Genomic DNA, 17065 nt, shown 5'->3' with positions numbered 1-17065 from the left:
AACCTGAAGGGTATATACTAACAAGAATGAGAAAATATTGCCTTTGCGCATACTTTTCCTTCAGTGCAGAAACGATTGATAGGAAATCCTGTTTAGGCTGAGTTAGGTTTTATCTCTTGAGGACATTACTCGCAAAATACTAAATTTTGAGCCTGCAGCTACACACCCGACTGTGTGGTTAACACGAACTTGTGTGTGTAATTATGCATCAAACAACCATATATGTACTGCATATTTGTACGACCAAAACGCGAAATGTCTCATAGAAGTCTCCCATTTCTTACTCGGCTTGTTGAGAGAGATGTAATGTGATGGGGTCGTTGTTCGAGAAAGGAAAAGGTAAAAGCAAACGACATCGTCGCGTAGGTGTATTGTGGAACGTTTCATTAAAGAAAGAATCTACTGAAACAGAGGATGACAGACTAAAGGTCGAAATACTAAATGTCTTTTTCCAGAGCTGTTTCACAGAGGAAGACTGCACTGTAGTTCCTTCTCTAGATTGTCGCACAAATGACAAAATGGTAGATATCGAAGTAGACGACAGAGGGATAGAGAAACAATTAAAATCGCTCAAAAGAGGAAAGGCCGCTGTGGACCTGATGGGATACCAGTTCTATTTTACACAGAGTACGCGAAGGAACTTGCCGCCCTTCTTGCAGCGGTGTACCCTAGGTCTCTAGAAGAGCGTAGCGTTCCAAAGGATTGGAAAAGGGCACAGGTCATCCCAGTTTTCAAGAAGGGACGTCGAACAGATGTGCAGAACTATAGACCTATATCTCTAACGTCTATCAGTTGTCGAATATTGGAACACGTATTATGTTCGAGTATAATGACTTTTCTGGAGACTAGAAATCTACTCTGTAGAAATCAGCATTGGTTTCGAAAAAGACGATCGTGTCAAACCCAGCTCGCGCTATTCGTCCACGATACTCAGAGGGCCATAGACAGGGGTTCCCAGGTAGATGCCGTGTTTCTTGACTTCCGCTAGGCGTTCCATACAGTTCCCCAAAGTCGTTTAATGAACAAAGTAAGAGCATTTGGACTGTCAGACCAATTGTGTGATTGGATTGAAGAGTTCCTAGATAACAGAACGCAGCATGTCATTCTCAATGGAGAGAAGTCTTCCGAAGTAAGAGTGATTTCAGGTGTGCCGCAGGGGGAGTGTCGTAGGACCGTTGCTATTCACAATATACATAAATGACCTTGTGGATGACATCAGAAGTTCACTGAGGCTTTTTGCGGATGATGCTGTGGTGTATCGAGAGGTTGTAACAATGGAAAATTGTACTGAAATGCAGGAGGATCCGCAGCGAATTGACGCATGGTGCAGGGAATGGCAATTGAATCTCAATGTAGACAAGTGTAATATGTTGCGAATACATAGAAAGAAAGATCCCTTATCATTTAGCTACAATATAGCAGGTCAGCAACTGGAAGCAGTTAATTCCATAAATTATCTGCGAGTACGCATTAGGAGAGATTTAAAATGCAATGATCATATAAAGTTGATCGTTGGTAAAGCAGATGCCAGACTGAGACTCACTGGAAGAATCCTAAGGAAATGCAATCCGAAAACAAAGGAAGTAGGTTATAGTACGCTTGTTCGCCCACTGCTTGAATACTGCTCAGCAGTGTGGGATCCGTACCAGATAGGGTTGATAGAAGAGATAAAGAAGATCCAACGGAGAGCAGCGCGCTTCGTTACAGGATCATTTAGTAATCGCGAAAGCGTTACGGAGATGATAGATAAACTGCAGTGAAAGACTCTGCAGGAGAGACGCTCAGTAGCTCGGTACGGGCTTTTGTTGAAGTTTCGAGAACATACCATCACCGAGGAGTCAAGCAGTATATTGCTCCCTCCTACGCATATCTCGCGAAGAGACCATGAGGATAAAATCAGAGAGATTAGAGCCCACACAGAGCCATCCCGACAATCCTTCTTTCCACGAACAATACGAGACTGGAATAGAAGGGAGAACCGATAGAGGTACTCAAGGTACCCTCCGCCACACACCGTCAGGTGGCTTGCGGAATATGGATGTAGATGTAGATGTACTGGTTTGTGGCTAACGACTATAGAGAAAACGACTTACTACGTTCCGGAATTGCAGCTAGAAAACGATTTGTGTCATATGTCAGAATTGCTTCTGAAACGTCCCCTTAGAACAATTGTACACGACTGTGCTTAAACTGACACACAATATTTTTAGCGCAACGCAGTCCGACTTTCAGAAATCCCTACAAATGAATGGCCCTGACTAACATTAACCTGTACCTTTCACAAATCACTTACCTCACCAAAAATCTTCGTCACTCGAACTACTGCAATACAGCGAGCGCCACTACTGCCAGCTAAATAAAAGATTCAAACTACGGAAGTCACTAACTACTGATAGGGATAGTTAGTAAATGAAAGATTTTAATAGAGAACAAACAATGTATTTACCTTAATAGTCATAATATATACAGCAGTTCATAATATCCAGTATAACAAATTTCAAAACTCCGCCATCTCTCTCCCCACATCCACCACTGCTGGTGGCTCACCTCCAACTGCGCAACGCTACGCGCTGTTCACATCAAGCTGCCCAACACTACAATGGCAGACAACAATGCAAACTAGCCACAGACTGCACACAGCACAGCCAGTGATTTTCATACGTGGCGTTACCAATAAGAAAACATAAACAGCCTACTTACATAAAGAAAACATAAACAGCCTACTTACACTTCTATCACAGACTCACGCATAATTTCAAGTATTCATTGGAACATTTGAGGTGTGTGAGAAAGGTAGTGAGACTGACAACACTGGGGCGATCTGGCAGTGCTGTGTTGCTCTACTTGTGCAGGTGCTCAGTCCGAGTTTCAGCTCTGTCCAGCCTTCACGTGATCTTTGAGAGCGCAGTCAGTGAGGTTGTGTTATTCTTGTGTGTTACAACAACTTAACAGTGGAATTTACAGCAACGTTATGCCACCAATTATTGTGTTGGGAAATCCGCGAGCGTTACCTCCGAAAAGTTGAAGCAGGCCTATGGGAAATTCCTCATCGACAATACAAGATTTTCACTGCCACAGTCATTTTCGGAAGGCCGAGAACATGTTGAACCTCACTTGGGGAGACCTTCAACCTCAAAAACCGCCGAAAACATCGAACATGTGCATGCTCTTGTAAATTTGTTTATCGAGGACAAACCGTGAACCACATGTTTACAAAGATGTGCATGAAATGCTCTGGAAAAGAGCTGGACATAGCAGACAAGTGGATGCTCATCATGACAGCGACCCCTGTCACACGACCACTTCCATCACGGAATTTTTTTATCTCAAAAGGCTTTCATGTTGTTTCACATCCCCCCGTAATTACCTGTTCTGTGTCTTTGTGCCTCTTTCTTTTCCCGAAATCGAAAAAAGTATTAAAAAACGTCATTTCGCGACTCTAGAGAACATTCAAAATAATGTGACCGACTTGTTAAAGGCCCTACCACTTGAAGCCTTTCAGCGCTGCTACAAAGACTGGAAACGACTCTGCCGGTGGATGGCTGCAGAAGGGAACTACTTCGGAAGGGGCAAAATTGCTGTTTGAAAAAAAAATTAAAAAGTCAGTGACGTTACTTTTCTCATACACCTCAAATGCAACTGTATATACCGGGTGATCAGAAAGTCAGTATAAATTTGAAAACTTAATAAACCACGGAATAATGTAGATAGAGAGGTAAAAATTGACACACATGCTTGGGATGACATGGGGTTTTATTAGAACAAAAAAAAAAACAAAGTTCACAAAATGTCCGACAGATCTCTTGCGCGCGTCGTTTGGTGATGATCGTGTGCTCAGCCGCCACTTTCGTCATGCTTGGCCTCCCAGGTCCCCAGACCTCAGTCCGCGCGATTATTGACTTTGGGGTTACCTAAAATCGCAAGTGTATCGTGATCGATCGACATCTCTAGGGATGCTGAAAGACAACATCTGACGCCATTGTCTCACCATAACTCCGGACATGTTTTACAGTGCTGTTAACAACACTGTTCCTTGACTACAGCTATTGTTGAGGAATGATGGCGGACATATTGAGCATTTCCTGTAAGGAACATCATCTTTGCTATGTCTTACTTTGTAATGCTAATTATTGCTATTCCGATCAGATGAAGCGCCATCTGTCGGAAATTTTTTTAACTTTTGTATTTTTTTGGTTCTAATAATACCCCATTCATTCCAAGCATGTGTGTCAATTTGTACCTCCCTGTCTACATTATTCCGTGATCTATTCAATTTTCAAATTTATACTGACTTTTTGATCACCCGGTACTCTATCTCAAACATTCTGTTAAGCGAAAGTCGGTAACTTACCCGTTGTTGAGTGCTGTATCGAGGAAGATATACACTGAAGAGCTAAAGAAACCGGTACACCTGCCTAATATCGTGTAGGGGCCCCGCGAACACGCAGAAGTGCCGCAACACGACGTGGCACGGACTCGACTAATGTCTTAAGTAGTGCTGGAGGGGAAATGAAACCACGAATCCTGCAGGGCTGTCCATAAATCCGTAAGAGTACGAGGGAGTGCAGATCTCTTCTGAACAGCAAGTTGCAAGACATCCCAGATATGCTCAATAATGTTAATGTCTGAGGAGTCTGGTGGCCAGTGGAAGAGTTTAAACTCAGCAGAGTGTTCCTGGAGCCACTCTGTAGCAATTCTGGACGTGTGGGGTATCGCACTGTCCTGCCCAAGTTCGCCGGAATGCACAATGGACATGAATGGATGCAGGTGATCAGACAGGATGTTTACCTACGTGTCACTTGTCAGAGTCGTCTCTAGACGTATCAGGGATACCGTATCACTTCAACTGCACACGCCCCGCGCCATTACAGAGCCTTCACCAGCATAAACAGTCTCCTGCTGACATTCAGGAGCCATGGATTCATGAGGTTGTCTCCATACCCGTACACGTCCATTCGCTCGATACAATTTGAAACGAGACTCGTCCGACCAGCCAACATGTTTCCAGTCGTTAACAGTCCATTGTCGGTGTTAACGGGTCCAGGCGAGGAGTAAAGCTTTGTGTCGTGCAGTCATCGAGGGTACACGAGTGGGCCTTCGGCTCCGTCAGCCGATATCGATGATGTTTAGTCGAATGGTTCGCATGCTGACACTTCTTGATGGCCCAGCATTGAGATCTGCAGCAATTTGCGGAAGGATTGCACTTCTGCCACGTTGAACAATTCCCTTCAGTCGTCGTTGGCCCTGTTCTTGTAGGATCTTTTTCCGGCCGCAGTGATGTCGGAGATTTGATGTTTTACCGGAATCCTGAAATTCACGCTACACTCGTGAAATAATCGTACGGGAAAATCCCCACTTCATCGCTACCTCGGAGATGCTGTGTCCCATCGCTCGTGCGCCGACTATAATTCCACGTTCAGACTCACTTAAATCTTGATATGCTGCCATTGTAGCAGCTTGTCTTTTATAGGCGTTGCCGACCGCAGTGCCGTATTCCGGCTGTCTACATATCTGTGTATTTGAATACGCATGCCTACACCAGTTTCTTTGGCGCTTCAGTGATTACACATCCATAAAGAAGGGGTATCAATAAGTGAGGAAGGAAGTGATTAAGCAAATTCAGCAGATAAAATAGTAAGTCTTCAGATTTAAAACAGTAGAAAAAGAAAATGAACCACGAAATTACTGAACATTCGTGTCCAAGATGTCATGTCTGAAAGTGACTATAGATGCTGTTATGTGAACCGAACTGAACGGAATATTTCCGAGGAGGAATAAGGCATACAAGCTTTGAGAAGGCTACTGTCTGCAAAGATGAAGACTATTCTCTACGAAGGAGGAGGCTATATTCTACAAAGAAGAAGAATGTAGTGGTGGGTGAATTCTTGGAACCATCATCTATTGGTGAGACACAAGACATCTCACTTTCTTTATTATACATAGCAGTAGAAACACACGGTGATGTTAAACAGATCTCATCCGCAGTACGACTTATTTACAATTGTCTTTTGATGTGTAACATTTCATAGAGTTTTGTAATTCATATCTTAATTTTAATCTCTCTGCTGCACCTTTATGAGTCAAATAAAAGGCAAATCTTTGAGTTGGATGGGTCTGAGTATTCAAGTGCTTAAATTAGAACGTTATCGTGATGTGTCTGTCGGCAGTTTTCGATAATGGGTGTTAAAGGGTCTCCATATGTACTCAACAATGTGGCTAACGTAATTATAGACTGGTTTCTCCACACATCTTAAGTGCTGAGATTATTATCAAATCGTTGGTGGTATCCGTATACTTTAAACAAGAATTTAGTAGTGTACTCTTAAAAACAAAAAGCTGTAGCCCAGTTTTACAGATGGTTGTCTGATTTTCTGAAACACTTAGGTACGTTCCCTCTCGGCTTAGTGCAGCGCTGTGTTTTCGCAGGGAGAGGGTGAAACACGGTTAAGGCTCGTAGTCCATTCAACGTAACAGCACTAAAGCTTCGCTTGCACCGTTAAGTTACGTTGTGCAAGACGCGACAGTCGGCTGCGACTGCGACGCTGCCCCCTCCTCTTTTCCACCCTGGCAGACGGCGACACGGCCGCAACACGACTGGAGTCGTCGCTGTTTCCCAAGCTCCGGTCGGCGGCGGCAAATTCAAATACATAAGAAAAATAAGAATTTCGATTTTTCTTGCTGTAAAAAATACTGTATGTTAATGCAACAAAGTTACATCGGCTCCCAGAGTTAGTTGAACGATACAGATTCTATTTTTACTTTAAAAAATTGAAAAGTATCTCTTCCGGTTTTTCGTGTTTTTTTCGCTGTATATTACTTCTCTATCAATTGTGAGGGAAGTAAAAGGCACAAAAAATTGATGTTTGCATATCTTACAGTTTCACATCACAGCTTGACAATGAGGTGTCTATTTTTCCGATATTCGTCACAGTTATCCCGATACTTAATTTACAAGTAACCTACTGCATAAAATTTGAATTGTGTACAGTGAAAAGTGTGGTCGCTGGCTACTTTACGTATGGTTTACGTTAGGTCATACATCGTTGCCGATGAAAAGAAGCTAACATATCGAAATTATTTTTAAAGTTGAGATCAGAATTATATCGAACTCCGTTACCGAGATTTGGGCTCATATCTCCGGGAGCGTCGCGACTAGCCGCCAGTTCTGTCGACGCGCAACGAGAATCGTGTGGTCATCACACGATAGAGAATGCATTTGTTTTGTTTCGCTGACACATTTGGACCTAATGAAACCATTTTATGTCATATTTCTCCGGTACGAGTTACTAATATTTCTCCATAGGCTCTTGACAATTTCATTTAAAATGCCACGAAATGTAGGTTTCTTAAACCCAAGTGATCAAGCAGAACCCATTTTCGTGGTTTTGCTGAGGCATCTGAACCTGTTCCAAGCTTTCTTTCTCGTTTATTTCTCTGATACGAGTCCCGAATATTCCTCCATCTGTTTTTGCACATTTCACCTAAAATTCCAATGAAAGATAAGTTTATTAACAATAAGCGCACGCTTGCGTCATTGCATTGTTTCAAGTTCTTGACAACAAGATAGGGTTACACCTTAAACATCTCTAGAATTTTCATTCTGAACGTCTACAATATACACTGGCAGGAATGTGGAAGAAATAATGTCCGTGCTTGTTCACAAAATTTCCCCAAATTATACTTGTCAGTTTCTCCCATGCAGAAACTTTTGGAACAAGCTAAGGCAACTTTCATAGCCGACTGAGTCTTTATTCCCATCCAAATGAACTTCCATATTCTTATATTCTGACAGCATACATCGTTATGGATGACATGAACATTTAATCTTGCCAAGCTGCACTCAAAAGATGACTCCAGGATTTACAAAAGACGAATTTCAATTGTGAACTGTGTCAGACCAGAAGGGCCTTGTAAAACAGTAGTGCACTTTTGGCACAAGTTTTTTGAGCACCATCTTCTACCAATGAATTGAAGTGAATGTGACAAATTACTTATTGCAGCATACTGTTTGCGCAATCTGTTGAGAAACGCCTTCCTCAAAAACGAGCATCTATTGATTACAGAAAGCTGTACAACAATCTGGTGGTGGTTTTTCACAACTAGAAGGTATCATCAAGACACCAATCTACTGTTTACTTTCAAAGTGAAGGTATTGTAAAATGTAACTTTCTCGTTGTACTTTAGATTGTTCATTTTATAATGTACTTGCCGTTTTCAATTTTTATCGTCACAAAAAAGAGTAATGCGAAAATTGACCTTCAAGTTCATTTTCATCATTCTAATTCTACATCTGCATGGATTATACTGATTTTCATAACAGGCCTGAAAAATTTGCATTAATGGGAAAATATTATATATTTCACTCACCTGCCAGTTTCAACTGTGCACCAATTTCTCCCCAAATTCTGTGTCTGAACATAGTGTCTCTATATTTAGGGTTCTTCAAATCGTAAAGGCAAGGATGTTGCGAGACCAGCTCACAGAGAATCACATCCTATGAGTGGCTCATTTCAGTTTTCCTTGACTGGCTCGACATCTTTCTGGCAGCCGTACGTCTTTGTGTCGTGCGACTTGCGTCGCAACACTGCTCACTGGTGCAGTGCTGTGGCAGCGGCCGCAACAGTCGCGCGTCGCATCCCAAACTCGAACTGCGCATGCGCCAGCAAGCAACTTCTGACGTCACGTAGCGACCCGTCGCAGTCGCTAGTGTGCGTCGCGTCTTGGACAACATACCTTTAGCCTGGCACGAATGAGTGCTCGGTGCGACACGTGCGCGATATTTGCCTCGTCTAAACGGGCACGAGGCAGTGACGAGCGAGTCAACTTGCACAGCCCAAGCTGCTGGGCGCCTACCAAATCTGTTGGCATTCATGTGAAGCTGGAGTCACTTTAAAAATGGGGACGGTCGAGTTCGTCGAACTCCATGAATCAGGCTAACGAAATGCTTGCGTAATTGTAGTTACGTAACTATAAAAACAGAAATCGACGAGACAGAACAATGGCTGACATCGCAAAAAACAAAATGAGAATGACAGATTTCATCGAAGCAGAGTTCAAAAATAAAATTGTAGCTATTAGTAACGAGTAGACCCAGGAAGACAAAAATAAAAAGCCTGTACTCAGTTCGGAATGGTCTCCCGTAGAAGCTTTCAACTATAAATCATTTATTGCACCAGAGCTGGTCCAGCAGTGCGTACAGGAGAGCGTCTGTGACGCTGGGACAGTACGAGGGGTGTTCAATAATTAATGCAACTCATTTCTTTTCTCGGCCAATTTCCGTTTAAAAGATATGGAATTTGTTGTGGTACATCGTGAAACATTTCCACTGAATACCCTATACTTTGATGAATTTCCGACAGGTGGCGGTGCTGTACGCAGCTTTCAAAATGGCGTCTGTAACGGGGGTGCATTCCATGCAGAGAGCTGTCGTTGAATGCCTTTGGGCGAAATCCGTAGCATCGCAGGCATTCATAGGCCCTTGTCTACGGAGAGTTGGCAGTGAACAAAAGTACGGTGAGTCGCTGGGCCTGGTGTCTGTCATCATAGTAACGAGGTCGCGCAAAACTGTGAGATTAGTCGCGTGTCGGCTGGCCACATACACTCCGCTCCCGAGTGCTGGACTCGCTGCGGCTCGCGGCGCTCGCGCACGCCTTTGTTCAAACCACACGATGGCAGGACGCAGAGGCAACAAGTTGGCAGCCGCGCTGGATCACCTCATCACTGCCTTGGGGAGCTCCCGCGGCCGCAGGCGACGACAACCGGAGCTGAGGCGCAAGCAGCGGTCACTGCAAAATGTGCAGTGCTACAAGTGCCAGCAGTTGGGGCATGTGGCGGGTGTCTGCCGGAATGCAGTCGCGTGTTTAAAATGCGCGGCGGCACACGACACCCGTAACTGCCCCAAACCACGTGGAGCAGCCAGCAGATGCGCGAATTGCGGCGGGCCTCACGCCGCCAACTCGCGCAGCTGCAGCTACCGCCGGCAGCACACCACAGCAAGTCCTGAGGTGCCTGCCGCCAAGTCGGCCGCACTGCCTCCCCGCTCCGGCGAGGGGCTCGCGTCGTGCCGCGTCGAAGCGGCAACCGACCAAGCGCTGGCCGACCTGCAAGCAGCCATCGCGGCCGAAAGGGCCGCAACGAGGGAAGAACTAGTGGCTGTCCACAGACAGCTGCAACAGCTGCGGGAGGAGCTGCGGCTTCTCAAGAAGACGCTGCCTGTGCCAGCTCCCCCCGCCCCTGTGAGGCGGCCATTGCGGGTAGATGCCGCCACCCAGACGTCCACCGACTCGCCTCCTGCAGCAATGCAGGCGGCGTCTCGCATGGAAGCTGACGCTGGGACGCCTGCACCGTCTTCTCGCCTGGAGACAGATGCAGAGGAAGAACCATCCGATGAAGACTTGCCGATCGCTTCTTCGCACGATGAAGAAGAAGCGGAAACCGACGAAGGACTGCCCCTTCCGCTCCCTGACGAGCGGAGTGTGCAGCCCTTCCTTAAGAAGATCGTGGCGTCGCTGAAGGACGGGACGTACCCTCACGGGGACAACCCGTACCCCTTCACGCCGACGCACGCGAAGCCACCACTCCCGCACGTACCGTGCGACCTTCGCCACTCGCGTGGCATGTTGCGCGAGGCGGTGTCGCGGAAGGAACTCACACTGCTGAATAGCCAACCCATCTTCACCCCTTCTGACTGGGACCACATCTGTGAGGCCACAGCGAAGTGGGTGCAGGAGGAGTTCCGCTCCGGCAGGCGGCAGCCTGCCCCTGAAGACCAAGCAGCAGCCGACTATTTCGCTAGAATAAATGCAGCGAGGTAGCCAGAGGCCAATTCCACCGAGAGGCCACACTGAGGACAACAGAGCTGTCAACGGAGGAATAGCAGCACTGCTGCTTAGCCTCCACCACCACTGGACAGATGAAGTCCGTGATTTGCAACGGAACGGAACATACAGCTGTGACTCCTGCAGTGTTGGAACGTGCGGACACTCTCATTCTAGGAGATCGACGGATCACGGTCAGACACCTCGCTACTCAACTAGACGCCACACAATCTGCGCACCCGAGAGGAGCTCACAAAACTTCAGTGGACTGTTGTACCTTCCGACTTCCACGTGTTTGCCCAATGAAGAACGCATTCTGTGAGAAGCAGTACGTGGACGATGATGAGATTGTTGATGCAGCAAGACATTGCCTCCGACGTCGATCAGTAGAGTGGTACCATGCGGGCATACAAGCCCTTCCAGTAAAGTGGCGCAAGGCTTCCCATTGAACGGAGGTAAAGTATAGAAATACGTTTTTGTAGCCAAGGGAGTGGGGCATAACATGGTGTATTGGAATCGTGAATAAAACCAACCTGCCTTTAGAAAACAAAAGTGTTGCATTACTTACTGAACGCTCGTCATAGGAGAGGGGTACTGTCAGAGAGAAGCTGTGAGTGCAGGTCACGAGTCAGGTCCGACAGCTCATTGGGAAAAGAATTGTCCACGAAAGGTTTGAGTCCCCATCTGGCACAAAGTTTCAATCCATGGGCATACCTAGCAATGGGTAGAGGAGAGCAGCTTCATCAAGAACAGGATGTTCCAAAATGATCCTTACAATTTGGATCACTAATATTGCAGAAATGGGGATAGGTAGAGGAATGTGGTATGCAGCACAAAGTTCACACTCACTGAAATAGAATTCAATGTGTCTGCAATCTGTAGCATGCAGGATATCTAAGCGATATCCCAGTTCCACCCAATCCCTGTCTTGTGTGTCCTCATTAGTCTGCGCAAAATTGCTTCTCTGATGAGAGTTAGTAGTTCCTTCAGGTCCCGCACCAGGGCCTGGCGGATAGCACCCTTCACAAAACCCCAAAGAAAAAAACCTAATGAAGTTATGTTTGCAGACATTGTGGGCCAGGAAGTGGGTCCTGCTCTGCCAATCCAGCGACCTGGAAATGTGTCATCCAAAGCCTTCCTAACGATCGAGGTGCAGTGAGGAGAGGCACGATCATGTTGCAGCATGATGCCAAGCTTGCTTGCTTGCAAGGCTTCCATCCAGTCACTCACTGACCAGTCTGGCCTGGCAACGGAAGACAGCAAAACGAAAGCTGAAATTTTAAATTTAGCATTTGAGAAATCTTTCATGCAGGAGGATCGCACAAACATGCCGCCGTTTGTCTCGTACAGATTCCCGTGTGGAGGACATAGTGATAGACATCCCTGGGGTTGTGAAGCAGCTGAATGGGCTGAAAATAAATAAATCGCCAGGTCCTGATGGGATTCCAATTCGGTTTTACGGAGAGTACTCTTCTGCATTGGCTCCTTACTTAGCTTGCATTTATCGCGAATCTCTTGCCCAACGTAAAGTCCCGAGCGACTGGAAAAAAGAGCAGGTGATGCCTGTAAATAAGAAGGGTAGAAGGACGGATCCTCAAAACTACAGACCAATATCCTTAACATCGGTTTGTTGCAGGATTCTCGAATATATTCTCAGTTCGAATATAATGAATTTCCTTGAGACAGAGAAGTTGCTGTGCATGCATCAGCACGGCTTTAGAAAGCATCGCTCCTGCGAAACGCAACTCGCCCTTTTGTCACATGATATCTTGCGAACCATGGATGAATGGTATCAGACGGATGCCATATTCCTTGACTTCCGGAAAGCGTTTGACTCGGTGCCCCACTGCAGACTCCTAACTAAGGTGCGAGCATATGAGATTGGTTCCGAAGTATGTGAGTGGCTCGAAGACTTCTTAAATAATAGAACCCAGTACGTTGTCCTCGATGGTGAGTGTTCATTGAAGGTGAGGGTATCATCTGGAGTGCCCCAGGGAAGTGTGGTAGGTCCGCTATTGTTTTCTATCTACATAAATGATCTTTTGGATAGGGTGGATAGCAATGTGCGGCTGTTTGCTGATGATGCTGTGGTGTATGGGAAAGTGTCGTCGTTGAGTGACTGTAGGAGGATACAAGATGACTTGGACAGGATTTGTGATTGGTGTAAAGAATGGCAGCTAACTCTAAATATAGATAAATGTAAATTAATGTAGATGAATAGGAAAAAGAACCTGTAATGTCTGAATACTCCATTAGTAGTGTAGCGCCTGACACAGTCACGTCGATTAAATATTTGGGCGTAACATTGCAGAACGATATGAAGTGGGACAAGCATGTAATGGCAGCTGTGGGGAAGGCGGATAGTCGTCTTCGGTGGTAGAATTTTGGGAAGATGTGGTTCATCTGTAAAGGAGACTGCTTATAAAACACTAATACGACCTATTCATGAGTACTTCTCGAGCGTTTGGGATCCCTATCAGGTCGGATTGAGGGAGGACATAGAAGCAATTCAGAGGCGGGCTGCTAGATTTGTTACTGGTCGGTTTGATCATCACGCGAGTGTTGCGGAAACGCTTCAGTAACTCGGGTGGGAGTCTCTAGAGGAAAGGAGGCGTTCTTTTCGTGAATCGCTACTGAGGAAATTTAGAGAACCAGCATTTGTGGCTGACTGCAGTACAATTTTACTGCCGCCAACTTACATTTCACGTAAAGACCACAAAGATAACATAAGAGAGATTAGGGCTCGTACAGAGGCATATAGGCGGCCATTTTTCACTCGTTCTGTTTGGGAGTGGAACAGGGAGAGAAGATGCTAGTTGTGGTACGAGGTGCCCTCCGCGACGCACCGTATGGTGGATTGCGGAGTATGTATGTAGATGTAGATGAAGCTGCAGTTCTTCGATGTGTGAAAATGCAAACTGTTCCACTATGTCGACCTTACCGACGCCTCTGCAGAGAAACACGGTCCCACATCATGGTCATGAAGCAGACCTCGCCAAACGTTTACCTTTGGACTGTTTCCCACAATTTCCATACTAATGTTGGGGTTCTCAGCATCTCATAGTCCGCAGCTCGTGGTCTTGCGGTAGCGTTCTCGCTTCCCGCGCACTGGGTCCCGGGTTCGATTCCTGGCGGGGTCGGGGATTTTCTCTGCCTCGTGATGACTGGGTGTTGCGTGTCTTTCGTCATCATTGACTCGCAAGTCGCCGAAGTGGTGTCAACTAAAAAGGACTTGCAATACGACGGCCGAACTTCCCCGCATAGGGCCTCCCAGCCAACAATGCCATACGATCATTTCATTTTTCAGCATCTCATATCCTCACACTGTGTCTGTTTGCCTACCCAGACACATGAAAGCAATCTTCGTCCGTGGACATCACGTTTTTCAGATTGTTGATGCGATCCAGAATATCAACTGCTTTGCCCTTTGGCCTATCAGAAGAATGAATCACTGGACCATGCAGGCAAGAAGATTCAATCTCTTGTGTAGCACCCGGTGCACCTTGGTTAGTGGTAGCTGCAACTGTCGAGACGCTTTACGCATTGATTTGGTTGGGCTCCAGACAAATGACTGTTGCACCTAGCACTTGTCCGCGAAAGGCAAAGGTCCCGAGTTCGAGTCTCAGTCCGGCATATAGTTTTAAGCTGCAAGGAAGTTTCATGACTGTTGCACCTGTTCCACACCTGAATCACTCATGCTTGAACACCCAGAACGCGTGTTCTTCGTGAGACTTCCGGGTTCCTTGAACCACATGTACCATTGTCTGATGGTCGGACATGATGGTGGTGTGCTTCTGCAACGTGTCCTGAAGTTACTCTGGACATGGATGTAAGATTTGATCTCTTTCAACTTTCCCACTCTTTGCCATCTGCTGGGGGGTGGACGATACGATCATTTTCGCTAATAATTTATCTACCTGTCCTCCAATTTTGAATATGAACGATATCAAAGTTGTGAAGATCATTTCGGAACACCGATGTTTACTCGATCTCTAGAATACTGTGATGGATCGTTGTTCCAGAACTGAAAAAAATTCTTCGCAAACTGTACTGGTAGTTTGGCCTTCTTAACAACCAGGCGTACAAACTTAGTGTCAGTGTGGAGAAAGCCGGAACATGTAACCAGTATGCTCAGAGCCATTTGTAGTGAAATTTACAGGTACAGTGACACAGTCGCTGTCTCCGCGAGATATTGCAGGGAGTGCAGAAGAGCGCTGCCACCTAGGCTGCCTGTGGAACAGGAACCTCACCTGTTTCCTTCGTTCGCAGCCTCCACTTGTGAGATGCGACGCAGCCAGCAGGCGGGTTACAACTCCTATCTCCTTGTGAACTTTCGTGAGACAATAGAATTTAAATGTAAACGCCACATAACAATGCTCACTGAGAAGTCCCGAAGGTGTTAACCGGAAAGGCTTTCGTTATCTACAGTCATTCTGAGACGCATTTAGGTTCATTACTCCTTGTACAGTCAGCAGCCTATATGTATTGTTCAACCTATAATTTGTTGCTTACTGTGTAAATAGTGTATGCACAACCATGGGTGTCCGCAGATGTTTACGCGGTGGGGGAGGGGGACTGGCAAGACTCTAAAATTGTCTTTTTGATATAATTGAGTTGGTCAGTTTCGACACGTGTCATACTACAGGAATTCAACTTTATGTGTGACACAAATAACTTATTATAGTCCAGAGATTTGATCATTATCCATGGTGTACGACAATTTTGTAACGAATAAAAATTCTGTACTTCAGATTCGGGATGGGAAGGCGTGTGGGGGAGGGGGGGGGGGGAGAGGGAGTGTGTGGAATGCCACCTCCTGCCACCTGTCATGCCCCTCCCTCCCCCCCCTCCCCCCCCATCCCTTGCGGAGGCCTATGTGTGTCTTCACCAACACCAGTAATGTTGAGCTTGTATGTATCGTTTGTTGTGGTGTGGGAGAGTCGACTGGGGCTCGGCAGTAGTGAATGCAAGCTGCCTGCCATATTTGCGAACTCAAAACACGATTAGCTCTACAAGATGTGCACGCCTTGTGGGCTTACAACAACACAGAATGTCACTGGCAATGACAACCACCCACAATACTCATTGTAGGTACAGACGAAGTTTAGGTACCAGAAATAAACTAAAAAAATTCATAAAAATGAAATGAATCAACTTTCCTGGTGTCATCAAAAATGTTCCTTTTAGTGACTTTTTTTAATTTTTTTTTTTTTACACCGGAATGCCAACATAGCGAGGGCAGTGCAATCATATTGAGCTGAATGATGATATTCATTAAGAGAAAAAAGGTCGCCACATCAGATAGTTGTAGCACAAAAATGACAATATTCATTAAAATTAACCATTAATTTACAGATCCTAAAAAAATGAGTCGCAAATCAAGGTAAACTACAGTGACAATTCACTATGTCAAGGATAAAAATTAATGAGCATGGAATTACATATGGAATTACATTAATCAGTAATGAGACAAATTTCATCTCCATTTTGAAAGCACTGTATAAATTCTAAAGGAACCGGAATGCTATGTGTAAGACTGGTACTCAACAAGTAAATGGCTTTTCAGAGTCTGAGCAGCTCCCAAATTCAGTAATACTGCAGAAGATCGACTCACAGTCCCAGTAAAAAGAAATTACTACAAAAAACAAAATAAAGTTGCTGAATAAACTCGCAAATTGTGAACTGTACAGAGGAAGAGCAACGCTAATGCTAAATGCGACACTTAGTCAAAAATGCTGCTAAAAGAGCGCCAGTCTGGACCGCACACATCTCGATATCTCCGTGACGAAACATCGCACCTGCGGTCCCGTACGGTGAACACCAACTGTATCCACCTGGCCGGCCGAAGTGACCGTGCGGTTCTAGGCGCTGCAGTCTGGAACCGCGAGACCGCTGCGGTCGCAGGTTCGAATCCTGCCTCGGGCATGGATGTGTGTGATGTCCTTAGGTTAGTTAGGTTTAACTAGTTCTAAGTTCTAGGGGACTGATGACCTCAGAAGTTGAGTCCCATAGTGCTCAGAGCCATTTTTTTTTTTTTTTTTTTTTTTTTGTATCCACCTGTCTATCTTCCAGCCCACTCCTAACAGCCACCGGCTGGAGGGGAGGAATCACTAATTTCTACAGTGATCATCATCATCATCATCATCATCATCATCATTTAAGACTGATTATGCCTTTCAGCGTTCAGTCTGGAGCATAGCCCCCCTTATACAGTTCCTCCATGAACCCCTATTCAGTGCTAACATTGG

Source organism: Schistocerca cancellata, chromosome 7 (assembly GCF_023864275.1).
Source record: "Schistocerca cancellata isolate TAMUIC-IGC-003103 chromosome 7, iqSchCanc2.1, whole genome shotgun sequence".
NCBI classification, from domain to species: domain Eukaryota; kingdom Metazoa; phylum Arthropoda; class Insecta; order Orthoptera; family Acrididae; genus Schistocerca; species Schistocerca cancellata.
This window is presented reverse-complemented; position numbering follows the sequence as displayed.